Below are 27,533 nucleotides of genomic sequence, written 5' to 3' on the forward strand. Positions count from 1 at the left end.
GACATTCTGGGGGAAAAGCTGAGATAAGAAGTCATAAACGCGACAGGAACAGGGGGATGCGGGCTCTGACCAATGGAAGGTCAAAAAGCCACCAATAAATCAGCGCGGAGAGCAGCCCCTGATGGGGCAGCTGCAGGAGTAGCACAGCCCATAGCGCTGCTTTTTGAAACGTTTAAATAAAGATGCACTCTCGCTGCTGCACAGTCATTCCCGTTAAGTACAGTAAATACGGTAGGCGGACGGCAGCCCCGCGTTCCGGTCACTACGGTACATCCCTCCCGCCCCGCCCCTCGGGGCTCGCAGCGCTGCTGCGGATTGTAGCGCCCCCTGCCGGCGCAGCGTGCGGTGTCCACAGGAATGAGGTCCGGCGGCGCGCGGGACCGGAGCGGGGAGTTCCGGGAGCGGCAGCTGCGGGGAAGGGTTTGAGCATCGGACGCGGGAGGGGGGCTGGCGTTGCCGCTTCCGGGTAGGCGCCAGGTGAGTGGAGCTGCGCGCAGAGCGGGGGAGGATCGTCGTGTGTGTTCGTTTTCACTGCAGAGCAGGGCCGTGTCTCTGTTCGTGCAGTAGGAAGCTGGCAGACAGTGGCTTGCAGGGTTCAGCTGCGCCAGTGACACAGTCTGAACTTTGATGTTATGGGAAGAATTGTTTGGTTTGGTTGTTTGTTTTTTTTTCCTTCTAAAAGAGAACCAAGTTGGAGTGATTGTGTGCTCCTCCATATGGCTCCTAGAGCACGAGCTCCAGTTCTAGCAGCCCTTCAGCGGGGTTTGAAAATCCTGGAGGCCACAGCAGTGTTCTGTTTCTGGAAAACGAGGCCTGCAGCAGATCTGCTGAGCTCAGTGTGCTCAGGAACATCCCAGAGAAGAGCTTTCAGTCCCTTTGTGTAAAGCCGTGCCTATGGCAGAGTTGTTTGGCAGTTGAACGTTTGTGGTCTTTCTACCAAAAGTATAATGAGCCCTGGTAACTGAAAGTCAAAGCTATGCGGATTCTTTAAAATACGACACAATTTGCTAGCAGTGGTGGATGTTAATTACAGGAGTCGTTTCCAAGAGAGGTTAAAGGTTGCCATTTGCTGGGGCTTTTTGGCTGGAGTCAGATAATGCCGTGGAAGGAAGGCTTCAGTGTGGGAGCTCAGGATGCCCAGGTGGCTGGGGAGAAATCTGCGAGTCAGCTGCTGGGACTGCACTTACACTGCTTGTTCTTCCCCTTCAGAAGAGGAAGAAGCTGCAGAAATAGCAGGATTTTGTGTGTTTCTGAAAGTTTTCATTGTAAATTAAGGTTGCTTTAACGTGTCATGCTTTTGTAATGGACCTCCACTTTAAGGAGGAAGCATGATTTTCTTCCAGGGGAAGTTTAGCTTAAGTTAGTGGATTTCTTCCTCCACTGTTCTCAGTCATCAGAATTGAGTCACAGAGAGCAGAGTCAGAGCTGGGCAGCTGGGGAGCTGTGTGAGTTCACAGCATCCCTCATTCAGTATATGCTCCACATAGAGGTGACACAGCCTGCAGTCTGCCCCATGCTGAGAGGGATTTCCAGCCAAGTCAAGTCTGAAAGGCATGAGACAGGCTTTTCACCTCCAGATGAGCAGTTTTCATGCTGGGACTTCCTGCTAACACACTTTTTATCTCATTAGGTTCTTCTGAAGGGCTTTTGGATCCGTTTGTGCCCATTTATTGTTTTGATAGGATAAGAGTGCTTCCAAGGTTATAAAAATATACTGAGTGATGGACTCAACTAGAGGATCTGTTGACTCACTCTGAAATTATGAAGTTTTGTTTAAAAAAGTAAAAAGCTTCCCGTGCTTCCATGAATACTGGAAGTCTCTTAGGCAGCATCGGGTGTTTTGGTGTTCCCTGTGGTTTTCTATGGAAACAGGCTCATGGCTGTGACAGCTTTTTGGCACAAGTGTCACTAATAGCCGTAACTTTGGTTTCCATGTTTTTTTCTCACTGTTTATTGCAAACAATAGAGCAGGAATAATCAGAAATTTTAGCATGGGGAGCAGAACCAGTAAAACACGTACCCCGCAATGTAAATTAATCTGCCAAGAAACTTTGATTTGGAATTTTTTAGGCAGTAATGCTGTCTATTTCAAGTAAGCGTGATGCTCACGTGCACAGTTTTGTTGCTTACAGCGTAGCAGTTACAGCAAACTTTTCTCAGCTTTGTTGAGAGCTGAAGAAGCTGCTCTTGTGAAACCGCAGTGAAACTGCATCAGAACAGACATTGCTGCTCGCAGAGGTTTGGGAGGACTAAACTGCAGCATTTGAACTGGTTCCTTTTCCACTGGCATAAAGTAGTGTGAGCTGGCAAAGCTTGAGACAAATGTAACTTCCGTGTGCTCCAAAGGCAGCTTGGAGAGAGGGAAAGGGAGGAGTGGGTGTTCTCTGTGCGGAGGCTCAGCACTGTGAGCTCTTGGCTCCGTTAGGCTGCGGCTGGGAGCTCAGTGCAGAGGCAGGTAGGTCGGCTCACAGCTGCACCAGGAGCGCGCCTGCGCCTTTTTGCCCTTTGGCAGCCAGCAAAATTGCTCCTGAAGTAAAACAGTGTTCTCCTGAGTTGCGCTGAGTCCTTGTTGGTGTGTGATGAGTCCTGGGAGGAGTGGGGTGAGGGGACGCAGGTCACCTTGTGCTGAGAAGCAGTGAGTGCTTTTCCCCTGAACTAAGTTCTGTTTTGATGCAAAGGTAATTACTGAGCTGAGCAGAACGCCTATGACTTCAACATAATTTTTTTTTAATCTCTCTGAGAATCCTTGGTGCTATGCAGGCAAATAGCAGCAGCCCACTCAAGCAGCTCTGTGCTGTAATGGTGTGTGCTGGAGCGAGGGATGGCCATAAAGGAACTGAGAGGCGTGTGAGAGGAGTGGAATTACATGAACAGAAATGAGTTATGCTGAATGCTGAACATCCTTCCATTTCCCATTCTCATCTTTTAATTGAATTAATGTCTAGTAAATTAATACAGTGTGGGAAGAACTGTGGTAGACGTGAGTGATAAAAGCCTGAAAAATTATTGTGAGAAACAATGAAAGAGGAGAGTGTGAACGCCTGGGATAAGGGAAGGCTGAAGAGACACTGCAGTTAGATTTGTATCAGAAGAGGAGGCTGGAAAGCTCCTTTCCCAGGGGATGAAAGTCTTGTTTCTTCTGTGAATACACAATGCAGGTTTAGTGTTGCAACATCAGCAAATGGCATTAAGTTGGGCCTGCAAGACGGGAGTGCTGTCGAACTGCTTGGGACTGGGAGCAGTGTGCTTCCTCCCAGCTGTGTGAATTCCTTGCTAGGTGAATTGGGGCAAAGAATGCTTTATGGTCTGCAGATAATGATCAAACATAATTAATTTCCTCTCTTTGGCAGCCACTCACTTGAGATGACACTTTGGGTGCTTGGTGTTGGCTCCAAGCAGCAGTAGACCTGTTGGAGAGTTACAACAATTGCTGTTTTCAAACAAATTTCTATATAAGAAAGAATGATGTTTTTTAGAATAACCCTCTGCAGTGTGTTCTGCAATGCACAGATAGACCGAAGAAGTTAAAGAAAGATCAAATAACTTGGAATCTGATCATACCAGCAACAGCTAAAAGTCCTTCAGCTCCTGCCCAGTCCCACGTGGAACATGGGCTCCTGTTCCTCCTCTGAGCAGTACGTCCTGCTGGCGCTCTCTGTGTGTTACCTGCACTTCCAGCTGCAACACTGCAGATCCAGAAGGAGAAAGGAATTGCTAATAAACAGAATGCAGATATAGATAATGGAAGAACAGAGTAAAAGAAAGTTGGTTCTAATTTACGTTATGTAAACATTTAAACAGCAACAGCGCCTGAAACAGTTTTGAAACCAAGACATGGTTAAACTGGAGCTGCTGTGCCTACCTGCTGTTGCTAGTGATGGTAGCTACCAAGAAAATAAAAGCAGTGGAGTCAATGCATTTTCTTGTGGTATGGAAACCAGGTTCCCCACTGCATGCCCAGGTCTGAAAGCATGGCTGTGTTCTTAGAATTATGTTTGTCCCACTACCTGTGGGATCTGCTCCTGTGCAGCTTGTGAAGCGCATCTGCTGAGCAGAGCTGCACGTTAATTCTCCTCCTGTTGCACCCAGAGCAGGAGAGGCTGCAGCTCTGCATGGACTGCACACATTGCAACGTGTTCCTTCTCTCTTGGTCGCCCCTCCAGCTGTGCCAAGGTTATCATCTGACTTTGTGTTAAGCGCAAGTGTACGGCTGCTGTCATTTCAGAGACTTCTTTTCTGGTTAAAATAGTGCTGTTCCTATGTTATAGTCAGCTAGGACTGTGCAGAGGAGTTTATTCTTGGCTGACGTTGCTCTTACCTTCAGAAGCAGAACATTTTACAGTACTGGGGCTTCCCCTACAGGTCTGCTCGCAGCCGTGTGGCTCAGGTACCAATGCTCATGTTCTGCAATGAATTGCCACGGCTCAGAGCAGCAGTTACAGCTCAGGCTGCAAAGTACTGTAACTCTCAGTCTGTGTTATTTTTTTGTGCTCACGTTTCCCATTCTGCACCAAAACTTTCCGCTGTGTGGTTCTAAAGGTACTGCGGCCACTGCTGATTTTCATGCGGACTCACTGAGCCTTGTTTGGATTACATGTTCGTGGAAGAAAAATCCCTTTTTCAAAACATGCAGGACACTGCCTGCCCGCTGCTGATCTTTTTAATGTCAAACTCTGCCTGAACCTCCTCGAGGAATAAGCTGTTATGTCAGAAAAAGAGTTGCCTGGAACATAACAGTGCTGTGAGGAATGTGTGAAGATGTGGGAGGAGGACCTTTGCACTGCTTGGGAAGTGCTTGCTGCATTACACTGCTTCACGTGGGTTTTTTTACATTGAACAACTGCTTGTAAGTTTTTGGGAAGTATTCCTTGGGGACTGAAGTCTCCCACTGTTAGAAACTAAAGGGAAATTGGTGTGGTTTTTTGAGATAGAGAATGCCATCTTGCTTTACAAAGCAAAGCTGTGTGTAAGCACCAGACTGTGTCAGGCTGGTTTTTAGTAGCCATATTTGAATGCTTTATAGTTTGGATTTTGTGTTTTTGGTTTTGTTTTGGAATTGATTGTTGCCCGTAGGTCATTCAGATGAATGAGAGTGGAGTTGTGGCGGTGTTCTGTTGTTAAGGTCTGCCTGGAAGAGGACAGTGGTGCCATTAAGGTTGTGTAACATCTGCGTGGAGTTCTTACTGTCCTTGTGACTCTCAGACACGTGGTCATAACCTTACAGCAAAGGTGTTTGGCAAGAAGCAAAAAGATTGGCAAGTATGGAAGGCCGTGTTTGAAGAAACACTGTGTAACTAGTGATAGAAGGAGAGGGAATGGCCTCAAGTTGTGTCACCAGAGGTTCAGGTTGGACGTGAGGAAACATTTATTCTGCTAAACAATGGTCAGGCACTGGAATGGCACCCAGGGAGGTGGTGGAGTCACCATCCCTGGAGGTGTTCAAGGAACAAGCAGATGTTGTATTTGATGGACGTGGTTTAGTGGGGAATACACCTGGCAGGAGGGCGGCTGGGCTGTGAGCTCGAAGGTCTTTTCCAGCCTTGGTGACTCTGTGATTCTAAGAAAATGCTTCACGTGTGCTTGAATCGCTGTCCCCCCAAGGTAACACTTCACTGTGTCCTGTCAGTGAGCGTGCAGAAAGCTGTGTGTGCTAACCACAGCCTTTGGTTCATTGCAGGTCTGTGAGCCTTGGGTCCCCCAGCCGTCTGTCGGAGCTAGCAGGGTCACCATCCTCCTCTGGGTGAGTTTGATTTTATTCATTTGTTTGCAGGATGTTTTTCAAAGCATGTGTGCTTATGTAGGTAGGGGGCAGTGAACTGGACAGTAAACCAAGTTCCACTCATACAAACTTGTAGGGAGTTGTTTCATCTCTGTATTTACATAACTGCTCTTAAAATGAAGACATCCCTTCAGAAAAGCAGTACTTCTTGATACTGCAGTGTATTAGGGAGTGGGTTTATGAGGATTCAATTTTGTGTTGTGAACTTCATGACATTGCTATTTTTGTAGAGGTTAGCTTGACTGAACCCCGTGTTGAAAAGCTCCCCAGCAGTTCCTTACGGATAAAGCAGATCCTGTAGAACTCAGTTTATCTTTAAGTTGTACATGGTCAGGTGCCCTGGTATCACATCTCATCCGGATTCCTTTCTCAGAAAGTGAGAATTCTGAATTTTTCCATTTTTCTCTTTCCTACTGTTTCCTGCTTACATGTTTACCAGTGGAGGCTTGAATAATAGAAGGGAATATAAAACGTCTGTGCAGGAACAGTCAGCAGTCAGTGTGTTTGTCCCTTTTGTTCAATGGAAAACAAAGCTTAGAGTTTAATGAGAAATTTCTGGAAAGTCTCATTTGGGATTTTTCTGGTCTCCTGTGCGTGTTGTGAAACGCGGCTGCAGCTTCGTTAGAGGGCACTCTTGAATAGCACACGGTGAGGCTGCTGTCGGACAGCATTCAGCACATCCTCTGCTGGGAAAAAGGAGTCCTGGGGGAGATGTGACGTGCTGCTCCGGAGCACAGAGCCTGAAGCCTGGGATGGATTGCCCCATGCACTTCCCTATCTTATGCAAGGCAAGGTTGACTGTACTGTGGGCTAACTTAAAGCTAGCACTGTACTTGGAAGCAATCTATTAGATAATTCACTATAGTTTTCCAATAGTGGATTCATTTATTTAAATAATACCCCATAAACTGCCTCGATCTTAAATGTATGTTCTTATGTGAACTTTTTTGTATTCTGCTATTGTCTTCAAAAAACAAAAAAATCCTTTAGAAGCAATAAGAAACTCTTCAGAATCTCTTGGATTTTGATCCCAACCCTTACGTGAGTTCCTTCTGTGCCTTTGACAAATTGCTTATTGTCTTCTTTCACTTTCCTTCTCTAATAAAGAGGATAATAGTTTTTACCTTGGGAGAATTAGTCAACGTATATAAATGTGCCCTGAAATCTCAAGTGCTGTAGACTTTTAAAAATATAATTAAGATGTTGAACAAAGCAGGAGTCAGGAAAGTTGAACTTAAGACAGTGATTGCTAAACTGCTCTGGGGCTTCTTCTGCTCTGGCAAGATTACAGAGCCAGATCATTTGCATTAGTTTTGACTTTTCTTGATGCTTTTAGTTTTTGTGCAGGAAGAAGCATTCTTTGTATGTGGGAGTCAGATTGTACGTAAACATAAACACAATCTTTGCTTTGCTCAAAACATACCTTGTTTTGCTTTTATAAAAGCACACCAAACTGGTGTAACTCAAAACATTCTTCTGAGCAATCAGCTCTGAATCAGCCCTGCACTCATGAGGCTTGGCTAACTGAAGCACACGTTTCCTATGCAGGAATGACGCCTGCAGTGCAGAAACCTCAGCAGCTTTTATATATTGCTTTACTTATCCTTTAAATTCCCTCTTCTGTTTTAGCATCAGTGCTACCAGCTGGGTTCTGTGTAAGTGCTTGCAGGTGGTGCCTGTGTGCCTCTAAAGGGGCAGCGCACGGGGTGCAGCGTGCTGAAGGTCGTGGAGCAGGTAGTGCCTGCTGTGGGCAGGGACAGTTCTCTGGCTGGCTGCCCATCTCCTTACTGCGACATCTTCCTCCCAGCTGGGAACTGTGGCTCTATCTGGCCAGGAGCTTTACATCCCAGAGTGCCAGCTGTGCTTTATAGATGGGAAAGACGACCTGAGAGCTTATCAAAACTAGAAGACTGTACTTTGCTTGGCATCCTGAATAACCGTGTACTTCTTCCATGAACTCTAATGTCACGAGGGCTCAATTCTCCAAAATAAAAATTAAAGGAGAATAATAATAATAATAAAAAGCAGGCCTTCTTCTTGGGCTGTCTTTCTTCTCCTAGTCTTTATCTCTTTTTGTTTTTTCCTTTTCTGTCCCACTGGTGTGGCTCCTTGTTGGCAAAGAGTGATTTAAGGAAGGAGGGAAGACTGAGATGTTCTAGATGTATGAATCTAGTGTTTTGGAGTCTGTCCCAGCCAGATGGTCAGTGAGGAGGCAGCAGGGGCCGAGCTGAGACGTGGGCTGTATGCATGGCTGCAGATGGGAAGGAGATAGGAAGAAGAGAGAGATTTCTGCCTCCGTAGCAAAAGGAACTTAAGATGAAATAGAATAAATTGGGACTTTCTGGCAGAATACAAAAGTTAGGGATCCTGAAGTATTTTCATCTGTGGGGCTGGAGGCTGTATTTATAATGGCTTTGAAGAAGCCCATTTCTTGTGATTCCTGTAAGCAATATTAGGAAGGATGTTTTGAAAGAAGAGTTTCAGCCAAAATCTTCGCCTTCTCAGTGTCACTACTCTGTGCCATATGCAGATGCCCTCTCATGTTTTATTGCACATACAGTATAGGAATTCTAAAAAATAATACTAATCTTGTAGCTGATGACATTACAGAATGTGCTGAAGAAGAGCTGCAGCGTTCTGGAACAAAACGCTTTTCTCTAGTGTTGAGTAGCATCTCCTGCGAATACTTCCTCACAGAACATTCCCATCAAACTGACAAATTATCTTTATACTGATTTATGTTTTGGTCTTTGTCATTCTTTAGAGACTGGCTGGTGTTGTGTGGTGACATTTGCATGGGTTAGCCACTGCCATCTTTGTGGCGTGAGGCATCCAGTCATTAGTAGATGCTGGTGTCATCTCTGTCCTAGCTGTGCAGTCGGTTCCAGGTACCATCTGATTTCAGTTAAAGAGATGGCTGCAGTTCATGGTCCCATCTACAGTTACAACCAATGTCACACTTAAAATGTTCGGCCAAATCCTCCTTGTTGTCAGTGTGCCTCAGCATCAGCTTGTCTTTTGGGATCCGGAGACTGAGCGCGTGTTTCCGGCGGTGTTTTGAGGATGGTGCCTGCAGCTTCTCGAGCACCTCGCTCAGGTTAGTGCCCATCTAAGGAGTGAGGTTCTGATACAGCAAGTAATTGTGCAGGTCTCAGAAGGTGCTGCAGGAGAAATTGCTGTCTGACACCGGTAGGCAGCAACAACCAACGAGTTCCTTGCTTGAATATGAGCGAATGTTAGCTTCTGCTAATAGAATTGAAGAAGTAAAACATTCACTTGTTAAAACACAGGAGAAGAGCATAGTGGGGAGAAAGCATAAATTCAGGCCACTCCTCTGTTTAATGTAGTAAAGTAAATGAAGCAACCAATTTTTTTTCCAGTAGGAGCAGTGCAGCTGAGAGCCCAGAGGTGCCGGCTGGCTGACCTGTCGTGGCTCTAAGTGCCAAAAAGTAAATATTTTTAAGCAAAACAAATGAGAAACTTTGGGGATATACTTTTTAAAATAATAAAAAAAAAAAGGCCAAAAAAAGAACAAACCAAAGAAGCTGTTTTGTGTGCAGTGTCCAGAGTGATTTAAAAATGCTCTTGCTCCATGTCTAAGTAAATGGTTGTTTCAGCCAAATAAATCTTTCCTATTGATTTATTGCCCCAATTTAGATATAAGCCCTCTATGCACGATTGTCAGTTCAACAGAACAGCTTTCTTTCTCCTTTCAGATTTAATCCACATGTTGTTGTATCAACAGAGCCTTTGTCTCTGCTTAGTTATGAGTTAGCCTTTTTTATTAAAAAAAAAAAAGTGAAAACACATGGTTTTTAATAGCACTGTTACATCTATTACAAAAGAGCATAAGATGACATATGGGAGAGGTGACCATCAAATGGTGGCAGTGATGTGTAGGTAACTTCAAAGTGTTGCTGCAAATGAAAGAGTGAGAATCAAACCTTTCACCTCTCCCCGTAGAAAGCCCAACAGTGACAGGAGGAGGCAGCATTATCTGTACCCAGGATTTCCTAGTTTTTTCCCAGCTTGTGCAGTGATGCTAAACATACTCTCTTTAGTTAACTCCAATTTCCTCCCTTTTTGTAAAGGGGGACTTACCCAGAGGTGTGTGTAATTCGGATTTCCTTCCTTCCTGACGCCCTCCCTGCAGAGAAGAATTTCTTTCTTGGACCCCTCCTGTTTTTCAGGTAGGGGAGAATTACTCTCAGGAAACTCATGAGTTTGGTATGACTTCTATACTGGGTTTCATGAGAAAACATTTATTGGAGCACCAAAGCTCACCTGGTACCTGCATGTGAGTTCAGAAGTGAATGCTGGAGCTGTTTGATAAAGCACTTCTCTACATCTACATTTGCTTGGACCTTATCGTGCAGTTAACATCATGCAGCATCATGAATTGCTTCGGAAGATTTACTTCAGTCCATCCTGGCAGCTCGGTGGGCTGAATGCAGCCAAAGGCAGAACAGTTGCAACTTCTGTCTCTCTGGTGCTGGCCTCGTTCCTTCCAGCTTGGCTGGGTTCTTGGCAGTCTTCACCATCTCCCTGAATTCTCTTTCAGATGTCAGCACAGCAAATCCCACCTCAGTGTCTGTATAATTATTTGCTGTGACGTGATGTGAAAAGAAGCTAGTAGTAACGACTACAATGGGAAGCAATTTCTCTGGCATCTGAGAAATGTGACACGGTCCTATTCTACATCTAAAAGCTAAAGAAGCTGACCACTGTTCTTAACAGCAGCTAGCCATTATTACTTCTCTCTAAACAACTCAGAACTTGAATCTTTCCAGAGCAGTAGTAAATGAAAGGGGTATTCAGTTAGCAGGAACAATTTCTTTATATGTGGATTTTGCATGGCATTGTACTGTGTTGTGCTTTCATCTAGAATATCCTTGGGTAACCTCATCCATCTTTGAAGTTGGCCTTCTTTGAGCAGAGGATTGGCCTGGAAGCCTCTAGAGGTCCCTCTCTGATGAATTTATTCAGTAATTGTGTGCTCTGGTAGAGTTCTGGCAAGGATGCTTCTTTTGGCTTTGCTTATATCTCCTTTCATGCTCGACAGCTTTCATCATGTTCTCATCATAAGCAGTTCTTTAAACTGAAGTGATGCGTAAACATCAGGGATGGTTTCCAAAGTGTAACATGAGTTTCCTTCCTTCATAGCTTAGACTGTTTTCAGACTGTGCCATATTCAGATATGAAAAATTCATTTTTTTCATTGTTTTTTATTACAATGATCCCCTTAATTTTTTTCCTCAGACACAAATGTGTTACCATGGGGCGTAGCAAGGGAAGATTTTCTTAAAGCTACTGGATCTTGTTCTAAGGTCAGCTTTGTGCCTTTGCTCTATTTCTTTAAGGGAAGACAAAGAGAAATGTGTCTTGCAACTTGGGATTTATGAAACTACATTGTTGCTGCTTTTTTGAGAGAGATTGTTGCATTTTTTAGTTAAAAAATGATGTTAAGAAAAATATTTTTAAATTAGGTATTGGTACCTATTGTTCAGACACTTCAGGTCGTAATTAACTTTTTGCCGTACCATATTTTGCTTAAAATTTAAGCAGTTGCTTGACTGCTTGGGGTAGTAACTTCATGATGTGTCCTGGTAATTCAGAGACTGAACGCTTGACGCAGGAATGCTGACAGCTTGTTGGCTCACCTCGATTCACTGTTTTGTTCTGAGGGCAGAACAGGATGGCGGGACAATTAGATGGAGTTGCGTACACCAAATGTGTTGTTTCTCACATATGTACCCAGATCTGAATTTGACTAATCCTGGAGCTCATGCTCGCTGCGCGTTCAGTCTTTAACCTCTCTGTTTAGATTGCCAACATGGTGCCAATTAGTGGGACTGTGATGTGGACACTGAGGAATATAACTCACTTCACATGGGTTACCAAACAGCTAGCAGATGTTAAGCTAATGGTTTTTGGCTACTACCAGCCTGACTTGGATTTCAAGCCAGAGGTGAAAGAATTTATTTCTCTCCCATTACCATTTCCCTTGGGCCATATTGTCCCTAGCGTTGAAAATTCCTCCAACTTAACTCGAGAAGATGATGTAAATGTTCCCCTCCCCCTTAAACCTGTTCTCACGGTTCCTTGAGTGTTTTTTATTTTAAGTTGTCTTTTTGGAATTATACTGGTAATCTGTGTGCGTGTGTGTGTGTGTGAGAATGAAAAATGTAAACAAAACATAAAACTGAAGTTCTTAATAAGAGCAGGCTGTGCTGGGTTCAGTGGTGGTTCGTGTCCTTTACATGCTGCTACACCTCATGGACTGACAAAATGTCTGTTTTAGGACTGGCATTGTATAGCAAGAGCCACAGAGAGTGCTAGCCTCCCTTACCTGGGATCTTGCTTTTTTTCCTTTCTTATTGCTGGGCATTATATTCTGAAACCTTGCAAAGCATCCAGAACCGCAAGGCCCATAGACTTAATTCTAGGATTGAGTCAATGCTGAATTGAAACTAACAGATTCTGCAGCTTCTTCAGTGTGATTTCAAGCAAGAGTCAGTATTTGTTACTCAGGAGGGTTTAAAATATGGTGTGAAATGCAGTGTGTTCGCCGAGAGCTTCAAGCACTTTCATTTTCTTTTCTGAGCTCTTTCAAGTGATGAGTGTGATAAGGAGATATTTGTCCACAGAACCTTATTAACTTCAGGAAGAGGAGAGGCAGGATAATAAAAGGGCCAGCTGGATGAAGATGAGCACTTAAATGTTTGGTAATGTTTAAACTCCTTACATAACTTGCTGCAATCATCTGTCCTGCTTAACTGGTGTGTGTCATGTTAGGGGTGATGGTTTTTGTTCTCTCTCTGGTAACTTTCTTGTCTTTGCTTCTGTGAGCATGCAGCCCTTGATCTAAAAATGTTGTTTATAATGTAGAGCACCCAGTTTTTCAGCACTGCTTGAAGTCACTCACTCTTCAGCAAAAAGTGCTATTAGCAAAGCAGGTATTTAGAAATTTCTCTCTAAATATGATTTTGTTTTTCAGTGATGTACCATTTGCAGGATACCCAACATGATCAGAGTCAACATGAAGATCAACAGGAAGAGCTGGATTAGGATTAAATGATTGTTGTAGTTAAGTTCCAGCAAGCACTGCAAATAAACCAAGGTCCTGCTGGCTTTTGATTTTTTTTCAAGGTTCTAAACCTTGCCTTACTAAGATGGTCAGAGGGCTGGAGCTCCTCTCCTACGAGGAAAGGTTGAGGGAACTGGGCTTGTTGAGCTTGGAGAGGAGGAGGCTGCAGGGAGACCTCATGGTGGCCTTCCAGCAGTTAAGGGAGTATATGAACAGGAGGGGGAACGGCTGTGTGTGAGGGTGGATGGTGATGGGACAAGGGGAATGGTTTTAAAGTGAGACAGGGGAGGTTTAGGTTGGATATGAAGAGGAATTTTTTCCCCCAGAGGGTGGTGAGGCACTGGCACAGGTTGCCCAAGGAGGCTGTGGATGCCCCATCCCTGCAGGCATTCAAGGCCAGGCTGGATGTGGCTCTGGGCAGCCTGGGCTGCTGGTTGGCGACCTGCACACAGCAGAGGTTGGAACTGGGTGAGCACTGTGCTCCTTTGCAACACAGGCCATGCTGTGATTCTGGGATTAAAGCAGTTGGTGATGCATTTGATCCTCAACTTCCAAAGAGGGCAATTATTTATAATTTCTTGGTATGAAGAAACTCTTTCTGTCCTGTGGATATTTTTGTACTGAGAATAATGTAACAGAAGTAATAGAAAGAAGTTATTTACTTAGATGATCAATAATATCTGAACACTAATTATCTTTCATGAGTAATTAAAAGCTTTCACATTTTCCTTAGAGTGAACGGAGGAAACTCAGCATGACAAGCTCAAGTCCGAGGTGCACTGTGCCCTTTTCACAAGTGGGAGCCATACAGTTCTGGCTGTCAGGAGACAAAATCCGACAGCAGTCTGTAACTACATACGCTCTTCTCTTTCAGCATCAAAGTCCATAAGATGCAGCCTTTCTCCAGCTATTTTGTTGTCTTTCTCTGCCTCCAGACTTCTATGAAACCCTGCATAATAAATTACTCTCTTTCTTTCCTGTTCTTTTTTTCAAGAGATTTAAAAATCGTCTCTGTTCTCTTATGGGTTTTAGTGTTTAGCTTCAGGGAGACACTGAAATGATAATAAATATTGAAAAAAAATGAAGTGCATTGTCATGCTAATGTATGTACTTCAGAAACACAACTTAATCTGAGAAACAAGATGTGAGATTCCACCCCTCCCCTGGGGTCGCTGGCTTAATTAATGTAGGCTTGTCTATTGACAGTAATGACTAGAAAATATACTTACTTGTTTGTTTTTTCTTATCATACAAATATGTAGCATTTGTGGGTAGCAAACAGTAGCAGAAAAACTTCAGATGTCCAGGAGAAACTAGAATGCTGCTTGCAAGAATTCAGTAGATAATTATTCAAGCAACACCTCCCAACTTTTCTACAACTCTTTTATTCTATGACTGAAATTTGCATTTACCATGTTTGCTTTGTCATTGAAATTTTTCATTATTTGATGCACAGCTTTTCTTCCCTTAGATGATTATTGACTTAACATGAGAAAGTAGAAAATTAGGCCAGATGTGTATGTATTTCTAGGCAGATTGTGAAATCTTAAGAAATAAGGTGGATTACCACAGAAGTTTGGCTTTTGTGTGAAGTTGAATAGGGCTGTAAGGAGACTGATGGCAGAAAAACTTCATTTGAGCACCCTTCTATCAAGTCACAGGTGATATAAATAAGAAGGAGAGGCTCAAACTCATAAGGAAATTATGTGGTGTCTTAAAGCTGAAGATCAAACGGAGAAAATAACTCTTAGAATCCTTAGGATTCAAAATTTCGCAAACTTGTAGATCAGAGAAGTAAAGAATAATACAAACTATGCAGCTTTTTGAGTAGAAAACAGAATTGGAGAAGATTGACATCGCAGTCCTCTTAAGCCCCACGAATGGCACCTCTGAGAAACACGTAGGCAGCAGGCAAGAGGAGAATGCTTCGACTTTCTTCTGAGAGTTGTGCAGAACTTGGGGCGCAGTTTTCGTGCTGGCAGCCCCCTGTAGGTGTGAGCGCAGGCGTACTTCACATCCTTAGGAAGAAATCCAAGCCAAGGGTATGGAAGTTTGTTAAAAAGAGACTGAAAGGAGCACAGGAAAGGATGAGATGTTTGTAGGTGGTGTGAAGATTATTTAAAAATATTTTCCTGCAGAGAAATGCCCCAGCCCTATCAAAAGCTGAGAGAGGGAGAAAAACTGTGATGTGAAACAGCAGGGAAGAAAGGCTTTAGTTTGAGGCATCCATCCAAAAGCTGAAGTCATGACCAAGTGAGGATGATAGAAAAGAACAAACACTTTGAAAGGCCAAAAACTTAGAGGAACAGCTTTCAGTAAGTATAAAAATACCAGTTCTTTTCCAAATGTGTGGGAAATAAGATGGTTGTCTAAAAGTTTGCCCAGACCTTTATGTTCTAATGTGTGAAGGAAGCACTTGGAGAAGGTGGAATTGACAGAGAAATCAGTTCTGTGGCACCTATGTTCCGCATGGCTTCTGCACCAGAACCGGTCTCAAGCTGATCCACCACAGCAAGAAGGCAGTGAAAAATAATGAAGTGGGGGGACCAGATGTTGTTAGAGCACAGGAGAGATTCAAGGGAGAAACTGCTGAGGTATTTACCTTTCACTGAAAACATCCTCAACCCCAGCAAACCAAAGATAGGGTGGTATGATGCCAGCTTGGAAAAGACTTTCAGAGAGACTGTGGAACTGCATGCTGAGAAATCTAGCTTAAAGTGGGCAGTTCCATCAAAACAGATCAGAATTATTGAGCATATGATTAACCTTCTGTGAGCATGAAACAATCTACGTGTTCTTTTTAGAATGAGTTTAACAAATCAAAGGACTGGAAAGCTGTTGACTGCTAACCACTGTGCAAGAAGTCGTACTGGAAGTGTGAAGATGCGAGCTGAGTTGGCATGGCTTGACTTTGGTGCCTTGTTTTAATCATGTTTGGCTCTGTCTGTACCTGTCTGTTCCAACTAATCCCTCTCCTCTCAGATACTCCTACAAAATAAATGAAGCACTGTCTTTAAAAAAACACACTTTTTGTTTGTTGGTTTTTTTTGTGAAATATGTTGAGTTGCCATGAGTGTGAGTGAGTTTATTGTGTTTGCCGACAGACTTCTTGGACAGAAAATGGAGCTGCTGCTTAAGCATTTCCATATGTGCTCAGCTATATTCTTCACCTAATGTAACTGCTGAAAATAAATGTGTTCAAAATGATGCTTTCACATATTTGGTAAGGAGTTAAAAGAACGAGAAAATGTGCCAGATCTGTATTTGTCCCTACTGTGGTTCAAAAGAAGGCTGTGTCAAGTCCTGTGGGGTTTCAAGCAACCTACTACTTTGTCTCTATGGATTTGATGGCAAATTAGTTGAATACAATCCTCCTGACATTAGAACACAGCAGAATACTTGAACATTAGCAAGTTTTTTTCATGTATAAGTGAGTTGTTTGTTAAAAGTGGAGAGAACAATCCTGACTCTGCCAAGTACATGCTAGGCGTACGCAGCCCTGCTGGCCTCAGACATAATGTGTTGTCAATTTTGTTTTTATTTAGGGCAGATTTGCAAAGCTGGTGTGTTGATAGAGACATAAGGGAGTGTGTGATATTTCCCATCTGTGTAAATTTGGTTTTCCTATCTGCTGTGTTGCACAGATGGTATGATTTTATCGGGCTTTTTTATTTCACACTTGAAGCTGAAGAAGCCAGGTTAGAGGAGATGTTCTGTACTGATTTTGTCACTTGGAAACTTGACATAAGTTTGTTGGTGAAGGGGTGAGCAGCAGGATAGAATGGTCACCTCTGTCATTGGAATCACTCCCTCAATCTTCCCAGCAGTTCCCATTCAGCACATAAAACTCAGGTTCCATTTGTGGAATTGAACCATTTATCACTGAAGGAAGTGGGAGCCCTGACATGAAGAGCATTATCTCCCTGTCTTCTGCTTGAAAAAATACTTGCACATAAATGAACATCTTGGCAGTTGCTCTGATTTTGTCTGTTTTCTAGTTCCCAGCTCTTCTGTCATCACTGGAAATGAATGAAATAGGAACAGTTGGGCGAGGTTTGAATAGCCGGGATCAGGGCAAAGACCGTAGCCTTTGTGTACAAGAAGAAATCAGTTCTGGACTCCTGCAGGATGCGTGAGCTAATTTGTGATGCTTGGGGAGCCTGTTGGTTATTCCTGGCCAAAACTGCCAATGTCTCCTTAGTGTCTCTGTAAAAAGTATAGGAAGAAGAATTGAGGCAAGTCCTCGTAACACTGAAGGCACTGGGGATACTCTAGAAGCACGTATTCTTTGCTGATGCATGGTGACCCTGTGAGTGTGTGTCAGGAGTGTGTGTAACACTGCCTAGCTTGAAATCGAAGAGAATGCAATCATCAAAATAAAAATTCGGATCAGAATTCAGGTTCCTTTTGTAACTTCCTATTTTTGTGACTTAATTAAGGGAGGCTGCGCAGAGCGTTTGTTAGGATTTGACAGACTTAGAAGGAAAGGTGCCTGGGTGGCTTGGAAGAGCCTCCTCAAAGGAAATAGTGCAGAGAGCACAGTTTATTACAGTAGGATGGGAAGGATGGCTGTTGTTCCAGGGCTGCAGGAAGCAAGCTCAGGTACCACAGAGGAGCTGCTGGTACAGGTGCTGCTTGAGAGAAGGGGGGAGGAAGCTGGATAATGTGCTTTTCCATCCCAGTGACTTACAGCTGGAAACAGAACTCCATAGCCAGAGGGAGCAGGAGGGGGCAGAAGGAGCATGGATTTAGGTTTATAGGCCTGGCCTCTGTTGAGTCTGCATAAAAAAGCAGTCAGTGTACTCCGAGTTCTCCGAGAGCTCCCAGCTCTGTTCCGCGGTCAGCGTCTAATCAGGAATTCAGGCATTTTGGCACATGCCGTACAGCTTGGCTGCGGGAAATCTCTTCTGCATAGTTCCTCTCTTGTGACAGCCATAGCTGAGGCTGCAAAAGAGGGTCCAGGGTTTTTCTTGAGTTTACCAACTGAATGATTTTTCTCAGACTCCTCTCTGCTCAAAGGTATAAATCTTTTAGAAATACTATCACAGGAATCCTTTTGTCTTGTCTACAGTGTTTACCATGTAACTCTGCGGCCCGATCTCTTTGATATGCCTCCAAAAAATAGCAAAAATTGAAAACTAATCTTGGAAGCCATCTCAGAAGAACTTATTCCTTTGGTGAACTTAAAAAGTATCGTCCTTTACCAGACACAGGAGTTTAAAGACTAGAAATGATGATTGAAATGATAGTTTCCTCTCCTGCATAACACTGTCCACCTCTGTTTGCATTTTAACTTCTTTAAAAAGTCTGTGCACAGAGGCATCATCTCTGAAAGGCAGAACTCCTGCAGAAACACAATAGCCCTCTAAAAATGCCCTTACCACCTCTTTGTCCATTTATGTGCTTTGTAGGGAATCCTGATACTAATTTAAAATCTCTTTGCACTATCTTTTTTTAATAATCATATTTTGCTTTTAAATTTATTTTTATTTTTATTTTTTTGCTTGGACTGAAGTAGTAGCTGGGAGAGGTGAGCAATTTCAGCTTGGTTTCCTTGCAGCTTGTTGCATTGTTACCACCTACTTCTTTGTCTTCCCTGAAATTGCCTTATTTGCAATTTCCCAGAACTGTAATCAAAAGGGAATTTGCTCACAGCCCTCCCCAGGCTCAGAGCATGCTATGGTTGGGACACTTAAAGAAATCTAAGTTTCCCCTTCTAGCCATTCTTTACTAAGCAATTGCAAATGAGGGTTTTTCTGTGCCGTAGACTCTGTCTAAGTGAGGAGATGTTAATGAGAACAGCAAAAACACATCCGGGTATGGAAAACACACCTTTCAGAAATGGAGGAAATGCTTATGAAGGAATTCTCCAATGCAATCAGTTGAGCAATTTCCATCAAGGAAATGCACTGCTAGATAAAGTTTCATGAAATTACAAGCATGTTCAAGTCAGAAGCACTTTGCATTCATATTGTTGGAGCTGCGTAAGTCTGGTATGTAATCCTGTTGGACTTTTCTAGAAGTGACAGTACCTTGAAATCAACCAGCTTTGTGCTTTGACTGCATTCACACTTGTCAGTATTTGCCTTCAGCTGCGTGTTGATGTATTTTGGTTTTGTGTGGTTTGTTGTTTATTTAAATAGGGCCCAAAAGAGCTTTGCAGTGAGCAGCCCAGCAGAGCTGCCGTGCAGCAGTGCTGTGAAACCTGCTTCTCTTCCCATTGCCCAGAGTTAAGGTCAGCCACTGTGTTTGGCTGAAGTGAGAGAAGAGCCCTGCCTGTCTCTGAAAGGGCACTGAGTGCAGACACCTGCTGTGCCCCGCAGGGCTGGAACCCAGGATTCACAGAGTCAGAGGAGAGAAGGGCAAGATTCAGATTATCCCAAAGTGCTTCAGCTAAGTAATCATGTTAGAAGTGCATCTGACTTTTGACCACAGGAGCAGCCTTAGGAGACCTGGCAGGCTGTGTTCAGCTGGGTGAGACAGAACGCACAGCCTGTACCTCACAGAAATGCTAGGGAAGTAGGGGAGGAAACAAGGCAACGTGCTCCAAAATGGGAGCCTGTCTACAACCAGATAGAGATGTTCCTGTTCAGATGTCGCTATGGAATACTCAGTTGTGAAACTGCTTTCAGGAACAAAGTTCTTGAGCCTGCTTCACCCTTTTCTTATTTGTTTTTGTCTCGGTTCCCATTTCCTGTGTCACTGTTATGGTCCTTCACCATGAGCTGTCTGCATTTCACTATGGACATGCTGAACTCTGTCTGCCATATGTATGAAGACATTTGCCCAAAGCAACCCCCAAAGCAACATGGTGTGCAAAGCAGTTTTCTTCTGCTGCCTCCTATCTGTGCTTACAAAAACCCCACAGGGATACAGTTGTAAAATCCTGCGCAGGAGGAGCTGAGCCAGATCCCTGCTGACTGATGCCCTGAGGAAGGGGTGTAAGTCTGTGGGGAATACAACAGGAGGCTGAAAATGCCATGGTTACAATCTGTTTCAGCTAACTAAATATACATCATCTTTTAGCCAAAGTTTTGCTAAAACTGCTCAGTACACAGATATACCAGATCCCTGATTGGGCTCAGTGTGTTTGTTCAGCTGAAGAAGGCATCCTTTCCCAGACGCCATGAACACATCAGTATGGCTGGAAAGAACTGAATATTCCATTGTGAAGACAGTGGTATTAGTGGAGCTGAGATCTGTGAGAGGATTTTAGACCCATCATTGCCAGGAGTTGTGGAATATGGAGGTGTGCATTGGTGCTCACAGAACACAATTTGTACTCACTGCTCCTCTCATTGCTTGGTAGGTGTCCACGTGCCACTGAGCCACCTGTAGAAGGAAACCATGTTTCAGCCTTGTGGCAGATAGATTAGTTCTATTCCCTAAGATCCTGTCCTGATTTTTCTTGTTATCAGGAAATGTTGGTGTTGTGCAGGATTCATAACATGCAGTCTTGTGGAAAATTCATAAATATTTAAAAATGTAAAGGAATTTTAGGAATAAAAACAACAAACATTGTGACAGTTCCTCCTTCCTTGGTTCCTGGATGATGTCAGTGTTGTTGCATGTTTTCCTAAGCCTTTCTCGCTGCACTGTGCCTTCTAGAGACACATCCAGCTGTACTAGGGCAGAAAAAACAATCTCTTTAATTCTTCTGTTACTTAATTTTACAATTATATCAAAAGCATGAAGATCGTGTGAAATGCCTATTTGACTTTCCTTTTCTCGCTCAGTGGCAGCTTTGCAAGCAGAACTTCAAAGCTACTCTGTTTACTACGGTTCAGTTTTACCAGTTGGCTGAAATGGAGACCAGAATCTTCCTCTCTTAGCTGTGCATTGCTGAAGGTCAGTACATTTTTGGAAATAAGGGTTATCTGGAATTCCTGATTCACACAGGCTTGGAAACGTTTGTCTAGCTGCTCAGTATTGCTGGCTGCAGTATGCAGTTGTTAGCACAGCTTTGTCTGCTCTTGAACTGCGGGGTGAGTTGGAAGGAAGCAGCTTATCACAGTGCATGCCCTGCTGCCCAGCTCCACGGAGAGCCCTCGACCAAACAGCTGTGGGAGGTTAAAAGTATATCGCTCCCCAAAGTCCTTTCCAGTCATATATTCTCATTGTTTGTATAATTGGAAAGGATTTAAATGAAAATCAATGCTGGTGGCATAGTCACAGCTCTCCTATTCATTTTGTATTTATTACCTCCTTTAGGAACAGCAGCATTAAATTAAGAGGAATGTGCATCATTATTTTCCTCTGTACAAGAGACTGGAAGGTCCTTTTCCATTGTTTCGGGCAGTAGGTTAATAATAATGGTAAAAAGGATACAGGGCTCAGCAGCTTCATTTAACTGAAGCCCTGCTCTATTTATCTTCTGTATTTGCTTGAGCAGATGACCTGGAGGTGTTCAGTGTTAGATGTTAGAATAAACAACTCGCTGCTGTGCTTTCTTACTGATAGCAGAATTTATCTGCTGTCTCTTTAACTGCTGCAGAAGTAAATGTAAAGCGAGTCTGTTAGCTCTTAAAGCCTTCACCAGAGCTGCTGGCATTCATGTCTGAGTTCTTTGGAGGTGTAGCTGAAGGTAGCGAGCCCAGACTTTGTGACACTGCAAAGGCGGGTCTTGCTGGTGCTTATGAGAATGATCCATGTTCGTGTTCTTCATCAGAAGTGGATTGATTTACCAAATCCAAACTGTGCGTGTTTAATTTACTGAATTGCGTGCTTCCGTCCGGTTATATTTCTAGAAGAAAAAGAGCAAAACTAAATTTATATAATTTTTCTGCTGATGTAATGGCCAAAAGAAAATAAATGGCGCTTCCCTGTGGTCTTATATTTTAAACTGTAATCTCTCAGCATTCCTGAGAGCAAAACTTTGTTCCTCTGAAAAAGGATCACATGCAGAAATCTGTATTTCTCAACATTTAACTCCATTTTTTAAATTTGTTCTCGGCTGCTTTCCAGCTGTTGTGACAGCTTCCTGAGATGGAGCTGGTTTTTGATATCGAGGGTCCCAGCTGCTGACCACCCTATGTAGATGTTTGTTAGTGAAAGAAAGAGCAGGAGTAGGGAGAGACTGTGGACGATCTCTTCTAATACCAGACTTACGGGACTTGACATTAACAGTGGAAAGGTTTAGGTCATGGTGTCTGACCTTCTGACTTGCCTGACTGTGGTGAGTGAAGAGGAATTGCCTTGGGCACGTATACATAAAATACACAATATAGTTCATGTCTGTAAGTAACAAAAGTTCTTTTTTATATATATTTTTAATTGAAACGTAAAGAAATGAGGGCAACAAAAACATAAAACCATTGGAATATATGATCTTGTTTTTATGGAACGAAGCATCACTGTCTGGTTTGAAGGCAGAGGTTGCAATTCTTAATGAGTTTTCAAGGTGCTCATCAGAGATTTTTGATCTATTTGTACTCTTCCTGTGCTTCATCCACGAGAACAGTTGTTCACAAAGGTACATACTGCCAAAAAGCGATGACATGAAGGCTGTCTGTGAAGTGAGGGGTATTTCTGTCTGGTAGGGGAAGGCTTATGAAAGCCTGGTAAAGAGATGAGATCACATTTTTCTTGGAGTGGAATGTCTGATTGCAACAAACACTACACATCCAACACAATTTGCAGGTCATGTATTTATGTCAACTGAAGATGGAGTCCCAAGTATACATAGAAATTGATGACTTTTTGGGAAATCTTCAAACTTATTCTCAAATTCCTTTATCAAAATGGAAAGCAGGCCGCGTGTTTTCGCTGCTCACAGGACTGAGTTTAGCTGCAGTAGTTATGGTTTGAAACACAGCACAGATAAGCTGATTTCCACCTTGGAGATTCAAGCCCCAGCTGGCATGGGCTGCGTGTGGCCTGTGGCCTCAGGTTGGACACACCTGGCTTAGATCAAATGCAAGTTACTTTTTAATGTATCATAGACGAGTTATGGACAATTGATGCGTAGTAGTGTGTGCTGGAGGCTTTGTGAATCTAAAACAACTGAAGAAGTTAGTAGGAGAAAGTTGCATCAAAGACTTCTACAACGCAGCCTCCATCTCAAGCTCAAATTCCTGCAGTGGAAGTCTATGTCAACCAAGTGTCTCTTTACACCTTTTCCATTTTAACTCCCTCTGTTTCTGCTGCTGTCCACCTCTGGGAGCAGGATGCTGGCTAGGGGATCCTTTGCTCTGCACATGCTCCAATCTCCGAGGGCAGCGCCTGCTCTTCTGTCCCATGAGTGCCTTCAGTGGCCAGCAGCAGCCCAAGGGATGGGTGACTCTGGGGAGCACTCAAATAAGGAGATGGCAGAACACAGATCAGAGATGCTCAGAAGTTATCCGTGGGTGTGAGGAGCTGCTGTTACCCAAAGCACTGCCTATTTGGTGTTAAGCTTGTGGGTAGCCTAGGGCTGAAGAACCCTGCTGTGAGCGGTGCCCATCCAGCTGCCCTGGAAGGCTGATGGCAGCTTGGCACAGTGAGGCCAGGGCCACCTCTCTGCGTCCTCTTCTGCATCTCTGGCCTGGCTGCCAAGTAATTGGCTCTCATCTTCTTAGGAGGCTGCATGGGAGGCTGACAAATTCAGCACTTATGAGAGGGGAAGAATGTTTAAATTGGGCAGTGTGATTGCTTGCAGTAGGATAGTCTCCTGAATAAACTGTTTATCTGCTTGCTAAGCTCCTGTTTGTTTGGGTGTTGTGGCCGACTCCTGCCAGTCAGCCGGTGAAAGGGAAGCTTTGGCGTTTGTTTTAACCTGCAGTAGCATCTGAAACATCTGCTCCAATGTGGAAGCGTGAGAGGTAAGTACATGGCAGGCCCATCTGTGACCTTGGGTGCCAGGAGATGCTCACGTTGTTCCTGTGTTCCTTACAGTTTGGGAATCTTCCATAGGAAAAAGCTGCTGGCGCTTCTGCTGTGCTTCAGGAAACTGGAGTGAACTGGAGAGGAGGAGGCAAAGACAGAAAAGCACTTTGGCCAACCAGCCATTTTCAGTGTTTCCATTGCTACCATCTGCCCTTGGAAGAGAGTCGCTTCTCCTCCATGTGTGTCTTCAAATGTTCTGTTCCTCTCTGACATTTTTTTCTTTTTTCTTTTTTTCCTTTTAATCAAGTTCAGACCTCTTGTTTCCCCAAAAGCTTTATTCTGTGTCAGTTTTCTGCTCCTCAGTATCCCCAGTGAATTCTGCCTTACAAAATCCGTGGACATAAATTGACCCATCATTAATACAAAAATAAAATAACAATGAAGGGACACTCCCAGATCCCTTCTGGTCTTTGGTGTGGTCTGTCTCAAGACCATATCCCTGCTAGTGAGGGACTTGGGGCCTGTATGGGGCAGTGCTTAATGGCAACACCACAGATCCAGTGGTGAGGTCATGGTCTTCTCTTCACAGAAATCGGATCTGGAAATTGTCTTAGTAACACGTTTAATCCATTTCCTTGCCATTGTCTGATTCTTTCCTGCAGTACATTTGTTGGTGGTATGCCCAGTCTCTCATAAAATACCCACGCAAAAGCGCTTCCACCGATTCCCTTAGGAGTAATTCCCTATATTGATTCTCACTCTTGAAGATGTTTTTCCCAGCCACTGAGCCTACCTTTTGCTCTTGCTTCATTTCGCTGCGGCCTTGCCCACCTCTTGCAGCACTCCTCGGTGCTGTGCATCAGTTCTTCCACTGCCGAGCCTTGTGCTGCTCACTCAGACATCCCAGCACTGGGGCTGATCCACAGCCCTGCAGCCTCAGCTCCCAGCCTGCGCCCAAGGGCTTCCTGATCCCTGGAGGTCTGCCGCAGGTACCCTGTGCACAGTGCTTCCTGAGGAGGAGATGCCAGCATCTCAGAAGATGCATCATTACGTAGCACCGCTCACCCCAGCAGGCAGTTAAGATCTTCCCAAGCAGTTCCTCATGTGCAGAGCAGAGCAGACATTTCTGTGTCTGCATTGCTGTCTTCTGGAAAGTGCCATGCACGCCTTTACGCACTCAGCCATTCTTGCTTACTCTTCTCCATTTAGTTTTGTGCATTTTTCCAATGTACATTTAGTTTACTTTTCTTTCTTTCCCCTCCAGCTTCTTTTATTTTTCTTTCATAAGCCTGAGGTTACGCAGAGTTCTTCAGTTTTATTAACTTCTGCCAAAACATTTGAATAAGGATAATCCACAGTTTTTTAACATACTTACCAGTTGTTTGGAATTAGGTAAGAAAGGTGGAGCCAAACTACAGCATCTTCCCAAAGGCATCTAAATAAATGATGGCTGTAAGCTTTTCTGTAGTGTTGTTGGACATTCTACCTGAATTTTGTATGTTCATGAAAAAAGAAATTTAATCATTCTGGTTAGTCTGGCAAGGTTTGTTTTCCATGGATCTGTCTGTGGGTCTGTCATCACTTTAGACAACCAATCTTAAAAGTATTTAACTCAGTGGCAAACTACAGAATCAAGCTATTGATATACTGCTGTCGTATTTAAGATTACATAGCTAAATCATCTGTACTTTCCCTTTTGTTTGTTTTACTAGTATGTTTTATTTCTGCTGCATAAGATGCACCTTTCTTAATGAGCACTAACAGCTGAGATCATCATCTGCATAAGCTGTGTGGCACATAGGAACTAAATGTTGCTACTTTGCGAAGTGAGAATGGAGCTGTTGTAAAAGGTCGTGAAAGAGGTGGTGTGTGGTGAGGATGCTCAGCACCTGAGGGCTCTTGCTTAGCAGCTGCACTCTGTGAGGGGGGTGTGGGTTCCTGCGCTCGTGGGGGAACAAGGTTTGTCCTTATTCTCTTCTGGGAACCTCCGAGCCTGGGCTGATGCACAGGGAAGCTGCCCCCAGCTTGTTCTGACTGGGTTTGCACTCACAGGAGAGCTAACGCGTGTTTGCTTGCTGAAAATGCTTCTTCTTTGGAAGGAAATACAAAGCCTGTGTCATGTAAGTGACTTTGAAGTTCCCAGTTTGAAAAGAGTGATGCAAGAGCCCTTACTGTTTCTGTGCCAGACTGTCAGAGCCCTCAGCAGCCGGCGCGGCCCATTGTTCTCGGCGTGCTGCTGGCACCCTGCTGCAGCAGATGGGGCGCAGCAGTGAGCGCCGCTCTGTGCCGCGGGGCCGGCGTGGAGGGGAAGCGGCTGCTCCCACCTGGCAGAGGGACTGGAAGATCTCTGCCGCATTCCTGAACCGAGCCAGCTATGAATGTAACTGCAGGTTTCAATAGCGTCATCACTAAATACTCCTTTAAAACGGGAACTGCTTTTCTTTTGCCTTTCACACCCTCTCTTTCTTAAAACAGCAGTACCGCCTTCTGTTAATTCCTACTGCAAGGAAGAAACTTTGTGGTGAAACTTTGTAAGCACTGTCCGTACATTGAAACCTTTTCTTTGGCTGCAATATAATACTGTTTACCTGTTTCCTACACGGCTGGGACGATGCCTTACACATGTAGGATGCAACCCATTTGTTATATGATTCTTCTGTCAAACAAGTGAAAGTTGAGACGTGCACAGCAGTAACGTTCTGAGCTGAAGCTTGAGTTAATATCCCCAAATTTACACGCAGGTTGTGAAAGTTGGTAAGATTAAACAGTGTGATGTAGGAGTAACAGCTGAAGCTCTGATCGCATTTCAGTAGCGCTGCAAAGTTTCTGCAGTGCTCATAAGCATGTTCTTGTGAGTACTTTGCTACAAATATCCATTTTTTTTACTCACTGGGCACAGTGATAATCTAATAATGGTATTTTTGTAAAGACATCATATGTGCAATTATTTCTGAGTCTGGAAATTGTTTTTAGGAGTGATCTGGGGGTGAAATCCTTAAAGAACAAAAGCCAGTTGCACGCAGTATTCTTAGAGGCCAGAAAAATGAGTGGGTACAGATTTTAGTAACAGTCTGTGAATGAGATCCAGAAGAGTCTGTTCCTGGCTGAGACGTCTGCGTTAACCGAAGGGTTTCCAAAGAACGCTCTGGGAAGTCATTTCAGGATACGTAAAGCATCACAGCCTGGAAAGGGTCTCCATGTATGTGGTTTTAGCAAGGGCAAAAATCCTGGCTTCCCTGAGCTCATGCAGAATAGAACATAATGTTCTCTTTAGAGGAAGGCTACTTGGAGAACAGCTGCTTCACAGTGCTGCAGTGCTTGGTGAGCGTGCTGCTGTGCCTCTGGGAAGAGACACAGTTGTTTCTTGAACGTTGAGCTGTGGTCTGAATGCATTCACCTCAGTGTGTGCCGCTGTGTACTTACAGTCGGGGTTAAAAGACTGCACAAAAACAACACTGGAAGAGCAATGTCTATGATTCTATGATTCTAATGTCAGACACGGAATGGTAGGTCTGGTAGGACCTCCAGAACTCATCTAGTCCAGCCCCTCTGCAAAGCAGGCTCCCCACGCCAGGCGTCACACGTTTTCCTTTCACAACCTCCTTCCTGTTGGAATAATGAGTGTTTGGTTTGAACACTGGATGGGATGAGGGTTACTGGTGAGCACTGTCGCTCAGCCCTGCTATGAGAGATGTGCTGGGAGTGCCATCTCATCCTGCGCATGGCAATAGCTGCTGCTGCTGGTGAGCACTGTGCTCATTGAAGCTCTTAGTTGTCCGCTGAGCTCGAGTCATGTGTAAACCTGTTATGGAACTGTGAGCATGTGTTCAGCCCTCTCCTGTGTTCTTGTGGAAGAGGGCGGCA

At 44.0% G+C, this 27,533-nt stretch overlaps 2 protein-coding genes across 11 annotated transcripts in view; one reads left to right on the top strand and one right to left on the bottom strand.

The window, feature by feature from the left end:
* NDOR1 (NADPH dependent diflavin oxidoreductase 1) overlaps window positions 1-27,533 on the bottom strand; it is a 235,727-nt gene that overhangs the window by 61,681 nt on the left and 146,513 nt on the right. The gene's annotated exons all lie outside the window — the stretch shown is intronic.
* EXD3 (exonuclease 3'-5' domain containing 3) overlaps window positions 450-27,533 on the top strand; it is a 243,553-nt gene continuing 216,469 nt past the window's right edge. For 8 of the 10 annotated variants that reach the window (XM_052681286.1, XM_052681279.1, XM_052681287.1 and 5 more), the window contains exons 1-2: window positions 450-477; window positions 5,678-5,740. The gene's annotated coding sequence lies outside the window, so the exon portion shown is untranslated. Of the gene's footprint in view, window positions 478-5,677; window positions 5,741-27,533 lie in introns of those variants that run through there. The other 2 variants (XM_052681282.1, XM_052681280.1) reach the window with 2 other exon arrangements.

The sequence above is a fragment of the Tympanuchus pallidicinctus genome, unplaced genomic scaffold, assembly GCF_026119805.1.
Source record: "Tympanuchus pallidicinctus isolate F22 unplaced genomic scaffold, pur_lepc_1.0 scaffold19, whole genome shotgun sequence".
NCBI lineage: Eukaryota > Metazoa > Chordata > Aves > Galliformes > Phasianidae > Tympanuchus > Tympanuchus pallidicinctus.